Here is a 17,270-nt window from a genome sequence, read left to right as displayed (position 1 = left end):
ACGAAACGTTAGAAAAAGCAATCAATAACTCACATGTAATCTCAAGTCCTGCAGCCATTTTTAGCTCTTTAGGATTGAATTTAAAAAGTATGCTATCAGCCAATCAGGTGACCCGATGTTTATCGGGCCACATTCAGATGAAACCTCCTGGTCGGTCCAATTTGCCAAACCCATTCCGATTTTAGCTGCTAAAATTGGTTGATCCAATTTCATACCAATTCGAAACGCTCAAAGCAACGGAAAATTGAAGGAAAAAGGTCGGTTGAAGACCCCTTGGTGTAATTAGCGTTGGATTGGTTGAAGGGTGAGAAGTGGTTGAGAAGGTTCTAGAAGTGGGTCAGGTTAGCTCCATAAGAGCTGACATATGGCACATCGGGTCTCACTTGGGACTGTAAACTTACGTGATTTTGTTATCGGCAACCCCTAGTTAACGACGTGATTTTTTTTCTTATTTTCAGCTGTAATAAATTCTGCATGTCTTTTAGATGCATATAACCAACATCACCCAGAATGCCACAATCTCATCAGAATGTTGAAGCCAAGCAAGGTTGAGCCTGAATAGTACTTCGATGGGTGACCACCATGTCACAAACTGGTTATCATCAGTATTGTGGGGGCTGTTGCAGTCCAACAAAATCCAAAATGTAACTATGCTTGTTTGTTTTCAGCTCTATGGCTCCCTACCTTCGCCAACCAGCATGGTGAAGTATGGTTAAGTTACCTTCGATCTGCACAAGGATGGAGGCCCTCAATCAGCAAGGTATTGACAAGTGTCAAACATTTATAATCAATACTTAATGTGTGGCCATCAAGGAAAACCCAAGGTCCCAGGACCATCATCACCAGGGCTGTGGATGAGGTAACGTGTTTTAGATGACGTGTCCTGTTTGTGCTCCTCAACCTAACAGACAACAAAGATTATGTCAAGGGTACAAATAAATAAATACGTGTCAGCCCAGGTTTACACAATAAAATCCATCCAAAAATGAGCATAAACCCTTACCAGAAAATGTTAATTTTTATACACAGTAATCCTTTTGAAAAAGCATGATTCTTTATAAGGATGGGTATCTCTATAAACTAGATATATGCACCTCCGGGAGCAATATTTTGAAAATAAATACATATAAAATCCGGGGAGACCCAGTTAAACAAACAAACATGCTGTTTGAAACTATTATAAATCATCATTGCTACATCTGTCCAAGCCACAATGGGAGGAACAGCTGCGGGAAAAAACCTGTTGCCACGAGGGCCTCGTAAATAGAACCGTAATTCAATGCAACGTTTTTCAGCGACGGTGTGATGTGAGCATCCAGTCCCAATGAAGATAACCGAGCCAGCGGGACACAAGTCGTCCAATTTATCCTGAACTATGCACTAAATATCCTGTGCCTATTAGCTATACTTGGGTACTATTCTATTATTATGCATGACAATATGTTCAACAGATGTTGAGGTCTGCTAAACATGAGACAGCTTCAGGAGAGAGCTCATGAGGCTTTGCTATTCCTACGTTGAAAGTGCATAATGACAGTGGTTTATATGATCAATAGTTTGGGTTGCATGACCACAATTGTCCTGTGCTGGTATTTTCTTTTCCCCCATTTATTATGGAAATGTGTGCATCGGCCTGTTGATGATTGTGATGCGGTTGATGGATACACCAGGGTCTTTGAGGAATGTCAAAGCCAGGCAGTGCGATGTCTGGGTCTTGAATGAGGTGTTCATTTCGGTTGTCCGCATTGTTCCACTCTGGTCACCAGCATTCTTCTGGAACTGGGTGAGATTCTAGGATGGTGACAGCACCATGAACCCAGAAGAGGGATTGGGACTTGAGTTGGTGGCAAGGAACACGGGAACAGACCCCAGACCCCCAAGAGGGGGTCTGTACCCCTGGTCCCGAGCTACACTGGGGTTTACCTTAGCCTATCGGCCTCACTCATCTCCATCGGCCTCCCTTTTGCCCAGTTGGCACAAGGCCATTACTACGGGCCATAAGTAGCGGCAGTTACACACAACGATGGTTGTGATTGTGTAGGTGGTTGTCATTGGAAAGAAAACGTTTGCACTCCTTGGCAGTTTGCATGTCTCTGTGGATATTTGGTGGCAGACATTTAGCCCAAAAAGGGCGCCAAGGGATTGGATCAGTTCCCGGGTTCCAGTTACGATGAGTATTACATTTGTTAACTGTGCAAATAGCAGTTTTTTTATGCTGGAGGGCAGTACTCTGCCGACGAGTAGAACAGTGGGTACTAAGACATTGATACTTCTATTTAACCAACTACTATTTTTATTTTACCAAGTAAGGCTCACTGAGCTATATATCTCTTTTTCAGAAGCAACCTGGCCACTAAAGATATAACGTGGAAATGTATAGCAGCCAAATACTCTCAAAGCATGTTTCTAAATGTGGAGGGGAAAAACCAGAGGACTCGGAGAAAAATCCACGCGGCCACACAGAGAATATGCAAATTCCAAATATACAGGCGTCAGTGTCGGGATCAAACCCATGACCTCACGTATGCCAGGTGAGGTAGTTAACATCTCACCACCTCTTACAGGCCAGCATTGCAGAGTAGGCCAAAATACCATTCTCGAGGGACTATCTTTAGCTCCCTTTAGTAGAGAGCACTCCACCAGCAGTGGTGTGAGAAAGTCATTGTCAGGCTGCACCTCTACCATTTTTGAGCAACATATTGTAAAAATTTCAAGTTAGAATAATTCGATTTTCTTTTTTTTTACATGAAGTTAACTTCACGGCAGGGACTTGCCTTTCCTTGAGACGATGACTATTAACTTCTATGGAAGCAGTGCTACTCCAATTCAATAATATACACCCCACAATTCCATTCTGACACGTCAAATATACCGCGCATTGTTGGGCACGGTATTCAATGTTTCACTCTGTGCTGGGGACCAGCAACCGAACACCACAGGCACAACCCGAAGAAAAACACATCGGAGTGCTACACAGCACAAGCGCGATTGCTCATGTTATATATTTTTATCCCCAATACCCTGGTTTGTCCACATACTACAGGGAATGATAAAGTGCTATTCAAAGACTATAATTTCCCATGGAAACAGCATAAGCAATCATCCTTATAGTGTTGCGAGGTTTGTCTTCATTTACTATAACTTGCAAATAGCAAGGGGGAAGGAAAATGAGAGTGGAGTGTGGTGGCAGACAACATGGTACATAATGACCTCTTCATCTTGATCACAGCAAGATGAAATGACTGCTGTGCTTTCCTGTTTATGTTGCATCATCGTGGGGGAAAAGAAATGTAAACATTCACTAAAATAAAAGTGAGATCCCTGCTCAAAATGTTTCATTCGTATCGTGTGCATTGCCTTGAGGGTTGTGCGGAATTACCCGAAAGATAATTTATAGAATAGGATATGCTGAGAAAAAAAAAGTTACTTTAACAACACTGTCATTTAACACGTAGGCTTTCACGACCAATATTACGATTCATTCCAGTGTGTGTCGTATACCCTCCTCCACAGCCAAATAAATTAAGTTTTCACAAATGTGCCAATGTATTATTGATTCAGCACACTGGTGTGTTATAGAGCAGTGGTTCTTAACCTTTTGACGACTGTACCCTTTGTTGAAATTTTTTCCAACCCAATACCCCTCTTGCCTAACCCAACACGGTTCTGAGAAAGACATGTATGTATAATGAATATTAATATTTCAACCAATTGTCTATTTTGTGAGGTATCCTAACTAGTTAGTAACTGCAAGCAAATACTAAAACATTAAATGGACGATCTTGATTTGACGCTTTCGTGACTGCAGGAATCCATATTCTTTCGTTCTTTTGGTAAAGTCACGTAGGTATAAATTAGAATAAATCACGGCGTTTCGGGCGCAACACAAGCACCCAAAACATTGTGATTCATTTTATTTTATACCTACATGACTTTACCGAAAGAACCAAAGAGTATTACATGCACACTCTGCATGCATGAGGTAATGTGTTCACGCACGCTGGTTACTCTTGGAAACCACATTCGTTTCAATCGACAAGTTAGAAAGGTATTTTATATAGTTCTAGGTGACCATATCGATTTAAAATATGTAGTGGGTACAAAACATGAGGAGACTTCTTTCTTCTGGAGGCAGCACGTTTATTTAACATTTACATAACACAAAGGGGTACGGCCCCTTCCACCCGATACACTAAGGAGGTATTTCCCCCAGACTATATTGCCCTCACACTGGTTACGCTCTAACCCTACACTGGTTCAGCTCTGACCCTACACTGGTTACGCTTTTGTCCCGACCCTAGCCAGGAGTTTGGGTTCTGCCCTTTGGGCTCTTCGTTTCGGGTCATCCAGGTAGCAGCTCCAGGTCTTCGGAGTGGCTCTTCGGTCTTCAGGTAAACGACGACTGCCGGTCCCATTCAGGGGACCGGCTTTTCTACCGTTTTATGGCTCACTCCGCCTCTAGCCACTCCTCCCTCCTGGAACCGTCTGGAGGGACCTGGAGCGTGACGTCATACCCCTGGTTCCGAGCTACACTGGGGTTTACCTTGACCTAACGGCCTCACTCATACTCTTAGGTTTTTTTCCGGTAAAGTCACGTTAAAAATAAAAATAAATAATAAATAAAATAACAAAATCTAATAATAGAAATAAAATAATAAATCACGACGTTTCGGAGGCAACACAAGTCTCCGTCATCAGGTGGGACCGTCACAGCTAAATTTACTGTATCATCTCCATCGGCTTCCCTTCTGCCCCCTGTTGGCTGAAGGCCGTTACTACAGTCCATAAGTAGCGGCAGTTAGAACCAACGTTCAACGATGCCGCTACAAATGTATCAATCGTTTTTTTTCTATATTTCCACATTCATAGATGATTATTCACCATTGACTCTCACGTATAATAGAATTTCACACATTTATAAACCACCTCGCGTATCCCCTGGGACATTGCCACGTACTGCCAGGGGTCTGTGTATAGACCCCGGTTGAGAACAACTGTTATAGAGCAATTCACAATATTTCATAATTTAGTGAGACGTTTCGCTGGTACGTTAAAACAAAACATCAACAGGTAATTTCCATAAGTGTGAAAATCTCCAGTCTACATGGGTGGTGCGATGCCATCAACATTTCTCCTCGAGTGAGCTGGAAGTATCTTCTTGGTTCTTTCGGTAAAGTCACGTAGAAGGGAAATAATACAATAATAAAAATAAAACAATAAAATAAAATTATTTACTTTACCGAAAGAACCAAGAATAAATCGAAAAGAGCTGGAAGTAGTGTAGACAAGTGAAACACGCGGTGCACAGAGTTAACCGAGGGTAACTGAGGGCAAACAGGCGCCAGCCTGGCGTGAGCTTAAAGAGACACACGAGATGTCTCGGATAATTGGCAGGGCGATATAAGGGCGTGTGCGTGAGCGGGGAGTTGTTGCCGTCAACGAGACCTCAACCCTCACGCCGTCACCGGGTGGGTGTTGGCTGATCCCCCCGCCCGGGACAGACGGGTGGGCAGGTCTGATGGAGGGCAGCGTTGGAGATGTCGAGTTGCTGTGTGCAGAGACGCTGTGTGCGGAGTTTCTGAGAGCAGAGCTGCCAAGTGCAGGATAAGCTAGGTGAAAGGTAGATAAGAGTGGTGAGAAGTTAAACACAAGTGACCGTGTGGATAGTTATAGAGTGCCTACAACTGGTGCAAGGGCAAATAAAGTGGAAGCAGGTGACTTGTTACAACGTGTCGGTGTGAGTAATTTTTGAAGACACTGCAGTAGCAAAAAATAATGCCTCGAGGTTAATGTATTCACAAACATAATATACGATGTTAGATTCGAATAAATTGTTATACAAGTTTATATTAAGAAATATACACTTGCATGATGATACAGGTTTAGTCATTGTGAATAAATGAATCATCACTAATCGTCAGTTTCTCAAGTGATTGCTCTTTCACAGTCCCTTTAAAAAATCAAACCAGAGCAGATTATATATTTACTGAAAATAGAATGAAGCTAAACTTTTTTGATCAAAATTAAATGTTTGGCTGCACGATAATTACATAATTCGTAATTTTGTTCCAATGTGTAAACTTACAGAAAGCATATTTGAACAGTAAAGCCAAATGAGATTGCATCTCTAATAAACACTTTCGGTTACAAACTACCAATTGCATTTGATAGAAGAGAGCCAAAAAATAGACAGAAAAAAAATCAATCGTAATTGCAACTCCCTAAAACCTTCAATTTTGCTTTTCTAAATTACTAAGCAATCCACAATTCGCAAGCAATCCATTGCAACAAATTACATTTGTTCTGCAACACCCAGAAGTACAATCTCAAGTTGAGGCTTCAACAGAATGTGTTTACTCATACAAAATTCCCTCGATGTATTACTTCCATGAGTATAAATAATAATTTCTTAAAATTAGTTTGCATGAACTATCACGAATATATTTACATGTCGATATGGTCGCCTTTTTCCATTTCAAATGTATTCACCTGCAGACTACACGACTATTGGAGATCTTATTTTCACCTTCCCAATGTCAATGCAATATCGTAGGCCCATTGCCAAGGCTGCGGATATATTTACCGGTGATGGCAGAAACAAACTTAAACATGCAAAGGACAATGTCAAAATGTGTAGACCTCAAAACCAGCAAAGCATACAATGTTAACGTTAAATGTTGCATTTTAAAAATGAGGACATATATTACAAATGCAATGAATCTATGCATGCCAAAGGCATGCATAGAGTCTAACGCACTGCCTTGGAATAGGACTTTTTTTGCAACCATAAGCATCTGTTAATATCGTGTTATACCCCAGCACTCACTTTGTATGTTTAATAATCATAACACTAAGTTTTGTATTAGACCCACGGAAGAGACAGACTAAACACACATGCATGTGCAGACACAGGTATATGAATATTTTACGTGAACTAAATTATCTTTCAACTAAAATGTATGTTTTAAAAAATCAGAGCCGATTATATTTCTGTTGTTATTTATTATCAACCCCCTACCGAGCAGAGGAATGCACACGCTTCTCCCCAAGCCATGAAGCAAGTGTGTAACCCCAGGGCAAGATGGACACCCGAATTGATCGTCAAAGCTAATCGAACATCTTTGAGCTCTTTATATCAGCCAATAAACAGATCGCGTCTGCGGAATTAGCTGATATTGTCTTTTTTCGGGCACGTAAAGGGCCATGTCACAACACTGTGTACATCACAGCACGAACAATGTACTGTTAATTATTGTGCTCGACTGTCTTCCTATTGTTGAGCACACTATGGGCCAGCAGCAACCTGAAGAAGCGGTAATCTAACATAGTTGTCCCAGCAAGATTGGAAAATTGCTGATTATGGAGCAGTCAGGGAAAAGAGAGTGGAAAGTATTTAAAGCACTAAATATATATATAAATCAGACAAAAACGGTGATGAAAAAACCTTCCAGAATGTTACTGTCTAATCAATGGACTTTCTTTGCAAAGAGACTATACACTACTTAATGATATTTGTTGTATCTCTCCATGAATTTAACGTGTCGACATTCCAACGCTAGTTTTCAGTTGCCGGTGGAGGTGAGTGTTGCCCAGTGCTTAATTGAGCATGGACATAATTGTACCAACAACCATGGTAAAATCCACTCCTGGATAAATGCCTCCCCAATATGCCACCATCCCTTGCGATCCTGAATCGTAACAGTCCACCGAGCACCTGCACGCGATCTGATTTCATTACTCCATCTGTACGGAGGACACATCCTCTCAGATGATTTTTCCACTTCCTTGGCTGCCACTCCCATCACTAGTTGACCATCGTAATTCCAATTCAGTGTTTTCGTGTATTTGTGCTTTTTATGAACAAACAGATGAAGTTGAAAGACTTATACGCCAAATAAGAAATAGATAATACGTATAAACTAAATCAAAACACAATCCCCTGCTTGACTAGGAAAACTGAAGAAGCAATCTCGTTTTGTAATCATAAGAATGCAATGTTTAGAATAAACAAAAGCGAGCATGCTCCCAAATACCAAATCTATTTCAGTTCCGCTTGACTACAAATACATAAAATAACATAGCCCTCTTGCTCGGATAAAGGAATGTTCAGCTTGAGCTACGGCAAATGATCCCATGATACTATTCACAATAATCGACCTTGGGAATTGTGGCAAAACTACTTTCCCCAGCGCCTGGAAAAGTAACACTCCACAATACATTAAAATGGACCCTCACCGAACAAACATTTCAACAATCTACTATGAGACTCTAAATACCCTTCACCCAACGTCAAAGACAAAAATAAGATATGCTGTGTTTATTGCTGAATCCAGAAAAGAGCATTATTTTTTTTGGTTATATCAGTAGCGTACCGAGTATCTACGATATTAGACAATCCCATTCGTCATCAGTTGTATTTGTAATATTAATTTCTTTAGAGTTTTACATTTTACGTATAGTATGTGCGAATAATTAGATAAATTACGACATAAATCTGCCATATCAACGAAAATACTGACTGCATCTACCATTTCGATTTAAAGCTTTCGTGACTGCAGGGACTCATCTTCTTGGTTCTTTCGGTAAAGTCACGTAGAAGGGAAGTAATAAAATAATAAAAATAAAACATAATATATATTATATTATTTTATTATTTTATTACTTCCCGTCTACGTGACTTTACCGAAAGAACCAAGAAGATGCATCTACCATGCTAGCCTTTACATAACCACGAACTACAGCACAGCATTTCTTATTCGCCGTAGTCAAAATCACAGCAACATGCATATTGTGCTTGATTTTCTACTTGCATACGCATCTCCGCAAATCAAATTTTTTTTACCAATACAAAGTGATGTATAGTATGAGTGGGGAGCTCAACAACATGGGACTTGCATGCAGAAATTAGTAAACTGCTGGAATGTCCTATGATTCAACTGGCTCTCCACCATCGGAATGTGGAATTTTCACCGCAGACCCAGGGTGGCCTGAAAAACATGAGCGCCACGCAACACTGATTTGAGCAACGAGATACGGATTTATTTGGGGTATATTCAGGTTTGAATTTCAGCTGGAAAATGCCGATATTTGAGGTGGGCTGTGAGAGGTTGGAAAAGCCCCAAGGTCACACATCTAACATCGCTGGGGCAGGTGGGGGGTTAGGATGGCAGTGCCTCGGTGATTAGTGCACTGCACTATTAACGCAGAAGCCTTCAGTTTGATTCCCTGCCGCAACATAACAGCGCCAAGTAATATCTGAACTGGTCTTCTCCCTCCCCCCTCTCAAGCTCACAAAACCAGGGCTGACCAGCACGGTAAAGTATGGAAAACACATCCCCGTCACTGACATGTTTGGGAGAGGCCTTCATGAAGCAGTCAATTCACTAAAAGCTGGAACGTGAATAGATAACAAAGCATCTAATTTGTTCACAAAATTGCCTTTTGGTCCCCTTGTTTTAATATCAAGACAAAACTGTATCCACTTGCATTCTGTTTACCATCACAACCTCCCTTTATTCCACTTTGACATTGGTCAGGACCTTCCAAAGATGAAACGCTAATTGGTTGTAGATAAGCGTTGTATGGTGACAGTGCAGCGAGCTGCCTGTAATGGGCTCATTTACATTTACAGCGATATATAGCAAGCACACTTCCTTCAGACAAACACGAATGATGATTGGATTCATCAAGATAACTCGGCAATTTTAATTCGAAAGGGAATAGTTAGCTACTGGCTGCATTAAGTTCTGAGAAGAGCAAATACTGGTAACGGGGCTCTTGTATGAAGTTATGAGGGTGAATTGTCCATATCTCAAGCATATTTTTTTGTTAAAGACCTTGCACAGGCTAAGGAGAAACCGGGGTTAGGAGGCAGAGTTTGATCGAGAGCAATTAGGTTTTTGTCTTTTTTAAGTGATTTAAAACATCAAGCTTTGCAGAGGAGTAAGGAGTTGTTCGATAGGAAGGTGACGCCCTAGGCACGATGCCGTATGCGTCGTTACAACATGTCCATGCGTGTGGACATATGCCCAAGTACACAGATGGAAACGCGTGTGGTATTTGTAATGCCCCATGCTTCACACCCTTCCCCCATAGATGAAAAAGCATTGCACCGAGCCAAATACTGCTTTTGTGCATTAACATGATTATGATTATGACAATGATGAAGGTGGCAATGTGATTATAAGTGTGATGGATGATGATAGTGATGACACCGGTGCTGCTGTTGATGATGATATTGACGATTGGCATGATATTGACGATTACGATAATGATATTGATGATTGCAATGATGATGATGATGATGAAAACAAACACAAATAAGAATGCTGAAAAACAGAGTGAAACAATACGGATATCCAGAATAAATACCTCAATCAAGACCCAAGCATCGAGTCTCCTGACTTTGACATTCCTCTTTGAAGACACTGATGCAACCATTAACCACATCAGAACACCAACAGCCTGATGTGCACATCTCCTTCATGAATGGAAAATTAAAGACACAAGACACAGTGCAACTGTGGCCATGCAAACCAGAATCTATGGGCCAAAACATATTGAACAGCTGTAGTCTGCGTCCCTTTAAAAGGAGAATGAGCAAAACTATACGAAGCCCTCTCATGGCTAGCAGACCTCGACGCTCACATTTAGCTCCTAAATATATTGCCACGTACAAGACTAGAATACACAAAACAACAAAATACGCGTTAAAATGTATGCAAATAGCCGTATAGGCTGCAGAGGCACGTTTTTATTCGCAAACACCAGTTAAAGCCATTGCAGCACAGGGGGTGGTGTGGTCAACCATTGCACCACCCCCCGATGCCTTTGTCTCCTCAGCACTTATGTGTGAAGAGCACTAGGTACTCATTTCAGGACGAGTATTTATGAGAGGCCCGGGACATGTTCAGATTCCACGTGCCACTGCTATGCATGGCTGGGAATCTCACTAAGATCACTGGGTTCATATAGTGCAGTGCACAGTTACTCTACGGACGTGCATACCAGGTACGAAAAGTGCTGAAGCTAACATATATATGAAGTACATAAAGAAATAATGCTTAGATTATTTTTCAACATAGTTACCCCCTCTTGCAACAATGCATTTTTCATATCGTTGCCATGGGTTTTCAATTCCCTCCAGATATAGATTTATTTTTCAGTCCATTCAAGCTCCCCTGTACAGCCTCTTTCAGCTTAACATCATCCATAAAAAAACTCACATTCGCAGTGCAACCATAATGTAATCAATGTGTAAGGGCACAGCATTACAGAGGAAGATCGGAATTGAATGGAAGACCCGAACACAAGGGAAGGAGAGAAAGGACGATATTTAGTGGCTCCAAATGCACAGTTGAAGAGGAAGGTTGAGGAGAGACTTGAAATCAGCGAGAGGGAGGACCATGCAGAGTGGGAATTCCAGAGGGTGTGGATGTAGTGGCTAAAAGAGCATTCCAGTAGGTGGAAGTGGTGGTCATCCAATGGAAAGACTGGCCGCTGTAATGTGAATGTGTAATGTCATGGAATTACTATCTATACACACACATTACATCCCCAGCAAGACCCTCCTGGAAAGAGTAATCATTTAGATTCAAGGTATTCTTAAATAGTGGATATCATTGCTCAAGGGCACCTCAGGAAGGCTCTCATTGATTTCATTATTTTCATTTGTATCATTATCCTATTCGAAAACTATAAAATCTTGTTTATCTTCATCACATTATCTTCAGTACAAAATCGCATATCTAAATTTCTACAAACTGAGGTATGGTCGGATATTTGAACATATATACAAAAATGATAGTCACACCATTCACAATTACTGCACTGGGTGTGTATGGTTAATCGATTTCAAAATATTGTTACTTACCTTCAAGGCTTTAAATGACTTGGCTCCTCCATACTTAATTAATATACCCCTGGTCACAATCTGCGATTGGCTGATGTTGATCTTTTGCGTATCCCCAACAACCAAATTGTGAACTCTGCATGACAGACCCTTCTGCTCCTCTACCCCTGGGTTGCAGAATGCCCTTCACTAAGAAATAGGCACTCTCTCTCTGGGTGTTTTAAAATCTCATCTTAAAACTCACCTGTTTAAGATGCCTGTTTTTTAGGTAGCATTTAATCGTCTTTATTTTACTGTTCTCTTTGAGTTGACGTGTCAACAAAAAATAATATTATTATTAATTGTGAGAATTGGTTTTCCCCTTTTTTCTGGCAACAAAACAGGTGTTAAGATGTTAAAACACCAAACTGAAACCTTTAATAAGAAATCATGTCTGCATTAACCACAATACTTGTGGTCAAAATGCAAACAAAAAACACACTGATAATATACGCATTGTCTTTGAAACTGATTGGTCCACACCAGAGACAGCTTTCTTTTGAGCCTAGTCTCAAACTGTGTTAGACCAGAAGACGCCAAACGGCGTCATGGCAAAAGGATGATGGTTGGATTTTAGACGCTGTACTGTACATCCATTTCACTGCAACGGACCTAGGAGTGACAAATTGCCGTAGATTTGTGGTGGAGTTGTCACATCCACACAATGCTGCATTCAATGGTAATATCCCCAAACAATGCCTAATGTGATTTTGCAAGTGTTATAATCTTTAAGGATAATAATTTGCATTTATAAGGCACTTAAATTGCTCAGCGACTCAAAGCGCCTTAAATAAGATCTCATCTCAATCTTCCCAATTCCATGCTGCTGTCTAGCCAGACAACACCAGCCGGCAATTTGACGTTAATTTGTCCATAGGGTGTGATATTACTACCATGTTGTTTTTCACAATTAAATAATTTCTGAGTACTTAATCAAGTTTGGCAAATTTACTTGGCTCTGCGCTACCTCCACCACTCTTAAACCCACTTTTATCCATCACACAAGCAGGAAAATGAGCCGTGGAATGCAGCCCACCGATTGTGAAATCTGCTCTTCAGGATTTCCAATTCATAGATTGGGGAATGTTTTCACATATATGGGCATAATTTCACCAAAACAAAGCAGAATGGTGGATAATGTTATACGTGAATTGGATCTGACTTTTTGGAGAGGTTGTCACTGCTTTTTTGTACAGTGGTGTGCATATAAACTGACAAATGGGCTTTAGCAAACCTGGGTGCCAAATGTATTGGATTGCAGCATTTGCCGAGGCTTGGAATGCTACAAAAGCATGAAAATATAATGCTACTCAACATGAGGTAATTGAGGAGACATAGGGTACATTTGAAAGACATGAAAAGCCACCGAGAGCCTTGCAATTCCATATGACATCTGCATACCATATTTCAAAGCAAAAAAAACACAATCTGCTTAAAAATCAAACCCTAATTAAGTCCCCTGGGTGTACACATGCACTGAAAGGCAGGGTCTTATAATGAGTCTTGAGCGCTGTGTAACTCCTACAAATAACTTCTACAGTTAAATCTCGCTCGATATATTTACAATAAAAATGTAATGAAAGACAGCGATGCTTAAATAATGCTAGAATGTTAAGCTCTGTTATTCCCTAAGCGTTTTTTAAATGTACATTTTATTTGCAGTGTATTGATGTATTGCTCTGCTAAACATTGTATTCGTTAATGCATCATAAATCGTTCAAGTAAAATAGATGATGCATTTTTAAATGAACCATATTATTAGACAAAATTAAATTTGTATGTAACTCGTTATGTAATATCACGGAAGCAGTGGTAATGTAATAACCATACTGCAATGTTGTTTTACCAATGTAGGCGATTGTCAAAATTCATAAATAATGACTTTAAAGGTCTAAAGAATACAGTTTAGTGTGGTCAACCTGGTAGTGTTTGCTAAACATCTTCTTGCTGTTAATAGCTGTCAACATATATTTGGCTTAGTGACTGCATATTGGTGAGCAAGCACAAGCCATGAAGCACTTCACTACCACCAGCACCATCATCATTCGAGAAAAAAAGTATTAGGCAACTCAAGAGGAATCATTGATGTCACAATATTTCTGCTATTTCTTGAAAATAAATTTGCACACACCTCAATGAGCAAATTACTGGTGGAGCCGATGCATCGGAGAAGATGATCAGTTGACTGTCTCTACCACGTTGCAAGCAGGATGAACGAAAATGTGTAAAACACCCAACCAATTAAGCAAACCCGAACAATTGCAAATTCACATACATTAGCATTGCCCGGAAAAATACATGAGGAGGTACAAAACAACAGATGTAGTTTTTATGACTTAGAAAACACCTTTGTTTGGCATTGTACATTTTGAGAAACATGTGCCCCTAAAGAGGAAGATTATGGATTTGAAGTTTTCGTGACTGCAAGGATAGCATACTCTTTGGTTCTTTCGGTAAAGTTATTTTCACCTACGTGACTTTACCGAAAGAACCAAAGAGTATAGGAAGATTATGTTAAAGGTGCAGTCCTGCAGCTTCTTGCTCACGCCACTGCTGGAAGAATGGTTTCCCCACGACAGGGAGCCCTAGAGAGCAACGATTTTGGCCTTCCACAATGTATCCATCCAAACTTGACCCGCCGATCGACTAACCTTGGTGTACCCGTTTATACTGCTGGGTGGACAGAGGAGGATTTAAGAACCTTGCACGATTGTATCGTTAACTGGTAATTAGCTTTCATAAATACAATTAATATCCTTATCGCCTATGCATTGCTCAAATACTCCCAACTATAATGAGAATACATGTATAGCCATATTACCTTGTCATCTCATTCTCATGTTAAATTTAGTGGCTTTCTCTAGTTGTTTAAATATTATTATGCAGACTGTTGGGTCACCATTTTAGTTTGTTTAATTATGAGTTTCATAATATTTGCCAACATCACACTTACGTGGTTTCAAACGATGAGCACAATTTTTCTGAAATTTGAAAATCCTAAATCAACAAAATTGTACACATGTAGACTCATGCGAGGAAAAGGTAAATATAATGAAAATCACGAAAGCGACATGGCACTCAGGATCAGAATAACTCAAGTAATATATGTGCTCAAGTAATACATGTATAAGTATAAGCTCAAGTAATCAATGTATAACTCAAGTAATCAATGTAACTGCGGTAGCAGTTACATTGGGGAAACGACATGACATGTCTCGGACTGTGCTCGCAAACACAAGGACGATCTGAAACACGGCAGAACCAATACCTGTGGGCTCGCACGATATTGGTTTGTTCATGAAGCCATCCAGATATATAAACATAGACATAACTTCCACCGAGAAGATGGATACAAATTGAACAATCATTGGAAGGATGTTATTAACCAGGTAATGCCTTAACTGGCTGTGGTTGTTTCCATCGTACCTGCCGTTTACTAGTACATTTTCATTTCATTACCCCCCCCCCCGTGTCCCACACTCAGCTTCCCACTTCTAGCCCCGCCCACTTCCCCCCCAGCCTCACGTCCTCTTCCCCTAGCACTCACGCAGACCCCCCTACCCCACCCCCTCTCTCTCTCCCCCGATTGCCTCCACCCTTTCTTACCTATACTGTATAACCTCTTGCCACGGCAGCTCTCTTGCCTACTTCAGCATTTTCTTGCTGTGGTTGTTCCACCTGATGAAGATTTCTTGTGTTGCGATCGAAACGTCGTGATTTGTTTTATTTTATTTCTACCTACTTGACTTTACTGAAAGAACCAAACAGTAATATGTGTGCCTTCTTTGGAATGAGTCCCTCCAATAAACCAAATTAACTGTCATCAAGCAATTGTCCAGCAATATCAGAGCAATGATATTCGAGGAGTTTTTTGTTAATGCTGCCATGACAAGTTTCTTGCTGTCTAAAGCGATTCGACTTGAAAATGTGCAGCTGATACTGTGTCGAAAATAGCGCACCCCATTACTGAGCACATTTTCAAGATGATTGCATGAATAAAAGGAAAGAATGTTTTTAATGAGCTGCAGAACCTTTAGAGTTTCATTAGCATGTGTGTGCGTTATTCTGGGTCCCAATATATATTGATATAGAGCACTGATGACAGGCAATGCATTGCACTTTTTATTCTGCGTACACATTATTTTTCTTCAAATGGAAGATTTTAAAACATTTAGCCATTTAAATGTAAATTAAAGAGTCACAGAATTTAATTTTCAAATTAACTGAAAGATATTCTTGATTTATTGAATGTTTGGTGCCAACTCCTGACTTCCCACAACTGGAAGTAATGCTACAAAAAAGTATATCACTTACATTTCGATTTAAAGCTTTCGTGACTGCAGGGATTCATCTTCTTGGTTCTTTCGGTAAAGTCACGTAGAAGGGAAGTAATAAAATAATAAAAATAAAACATAATAAAATAAAATAATTCTCACGACGTTTCGGCTACAACGCAAGCAGCCGTCTTCAGGTGAAGAATGAGACACTGCCAAGCTAGGAGCTTATATATAAGCTGGGTTGGAGGTGGAAGAAGAGCGCCTTAACAAAAAGAATGTGAATATCAAGAGGAATTTACAATATTCATGGGAAATGCGTAGGAGGTGGGCGGGGGGGTTTCAAAGTCATATTATGCCCATGCATTATGCAGGATCAGCAGCACCAAGGGAGGGTGCAGGGAGTAGCATTAACAAAGGAAAGGAATGTTAATAGTATGTAGCTGCAGTTACTAAACAACCACGTAGAAAACTAAAGCATAAACTACATAAAAAACTAAAGTATAAACTGCATAGCATCATCAGTATACTTACTATACTCTACAATAAGCTGAGTTACTAACAGCAAGTTATACATTACAATTCTACGTCGTAAAAATTATATAATATGCTTCCATCTAAACTTTATTCTCTTACATCACACGAGCATACACCGTACTATATACTGCCATAGACAAACCCACCATTAAATTATATACTGTATTTCTATAAACCACCCTATACCTTATACATTTTATTATAACACTCTGTATTATTCTACCCACCCTAATGTGTATCACACTGCTATGTTTACTATACAATTACGATACTATATATTACTTTGTACATTGTATTAAGCATATAAATGTTATACTATTTGTTATTATACACTGTACCATTGACCGTCGTGTCAATGGGTGAGTCGTGGGGGGAAAACTTGCAGCGGAGCAAAGAATCCATTCCCTGCGGAGAATACAATGCCAGTGAGTGGAACGCGGTCTGAAAGTCACCGTAAACGTGAACACAATCAGTTAAGATCATTGAAGACTTGGTTCATCAAGGACTGAATGCTGGGATACCCCCCCTGGTGAGACACTGCTTAACCAATACATACTTCACCTGGAATG

The sequence above is a fragment of the Lampetra fluviatilis genome, chromosome 4 (genome assembly GCF_964198595.1).
Source record: "Lampetra fluviatilis chromosome 4, kcLamFluv1.1, whole genome shotgun sequence".
Taxonomy (NCBI): Eukaryota; Metazoa; Chordata; class Hyperoartia; order Petromyzontiformes; family Petromyzontidae; genus Lampetra; species Lampetra fluviatilis.
Note: the sequence above shows the minus strand (reverse complement) of the source record.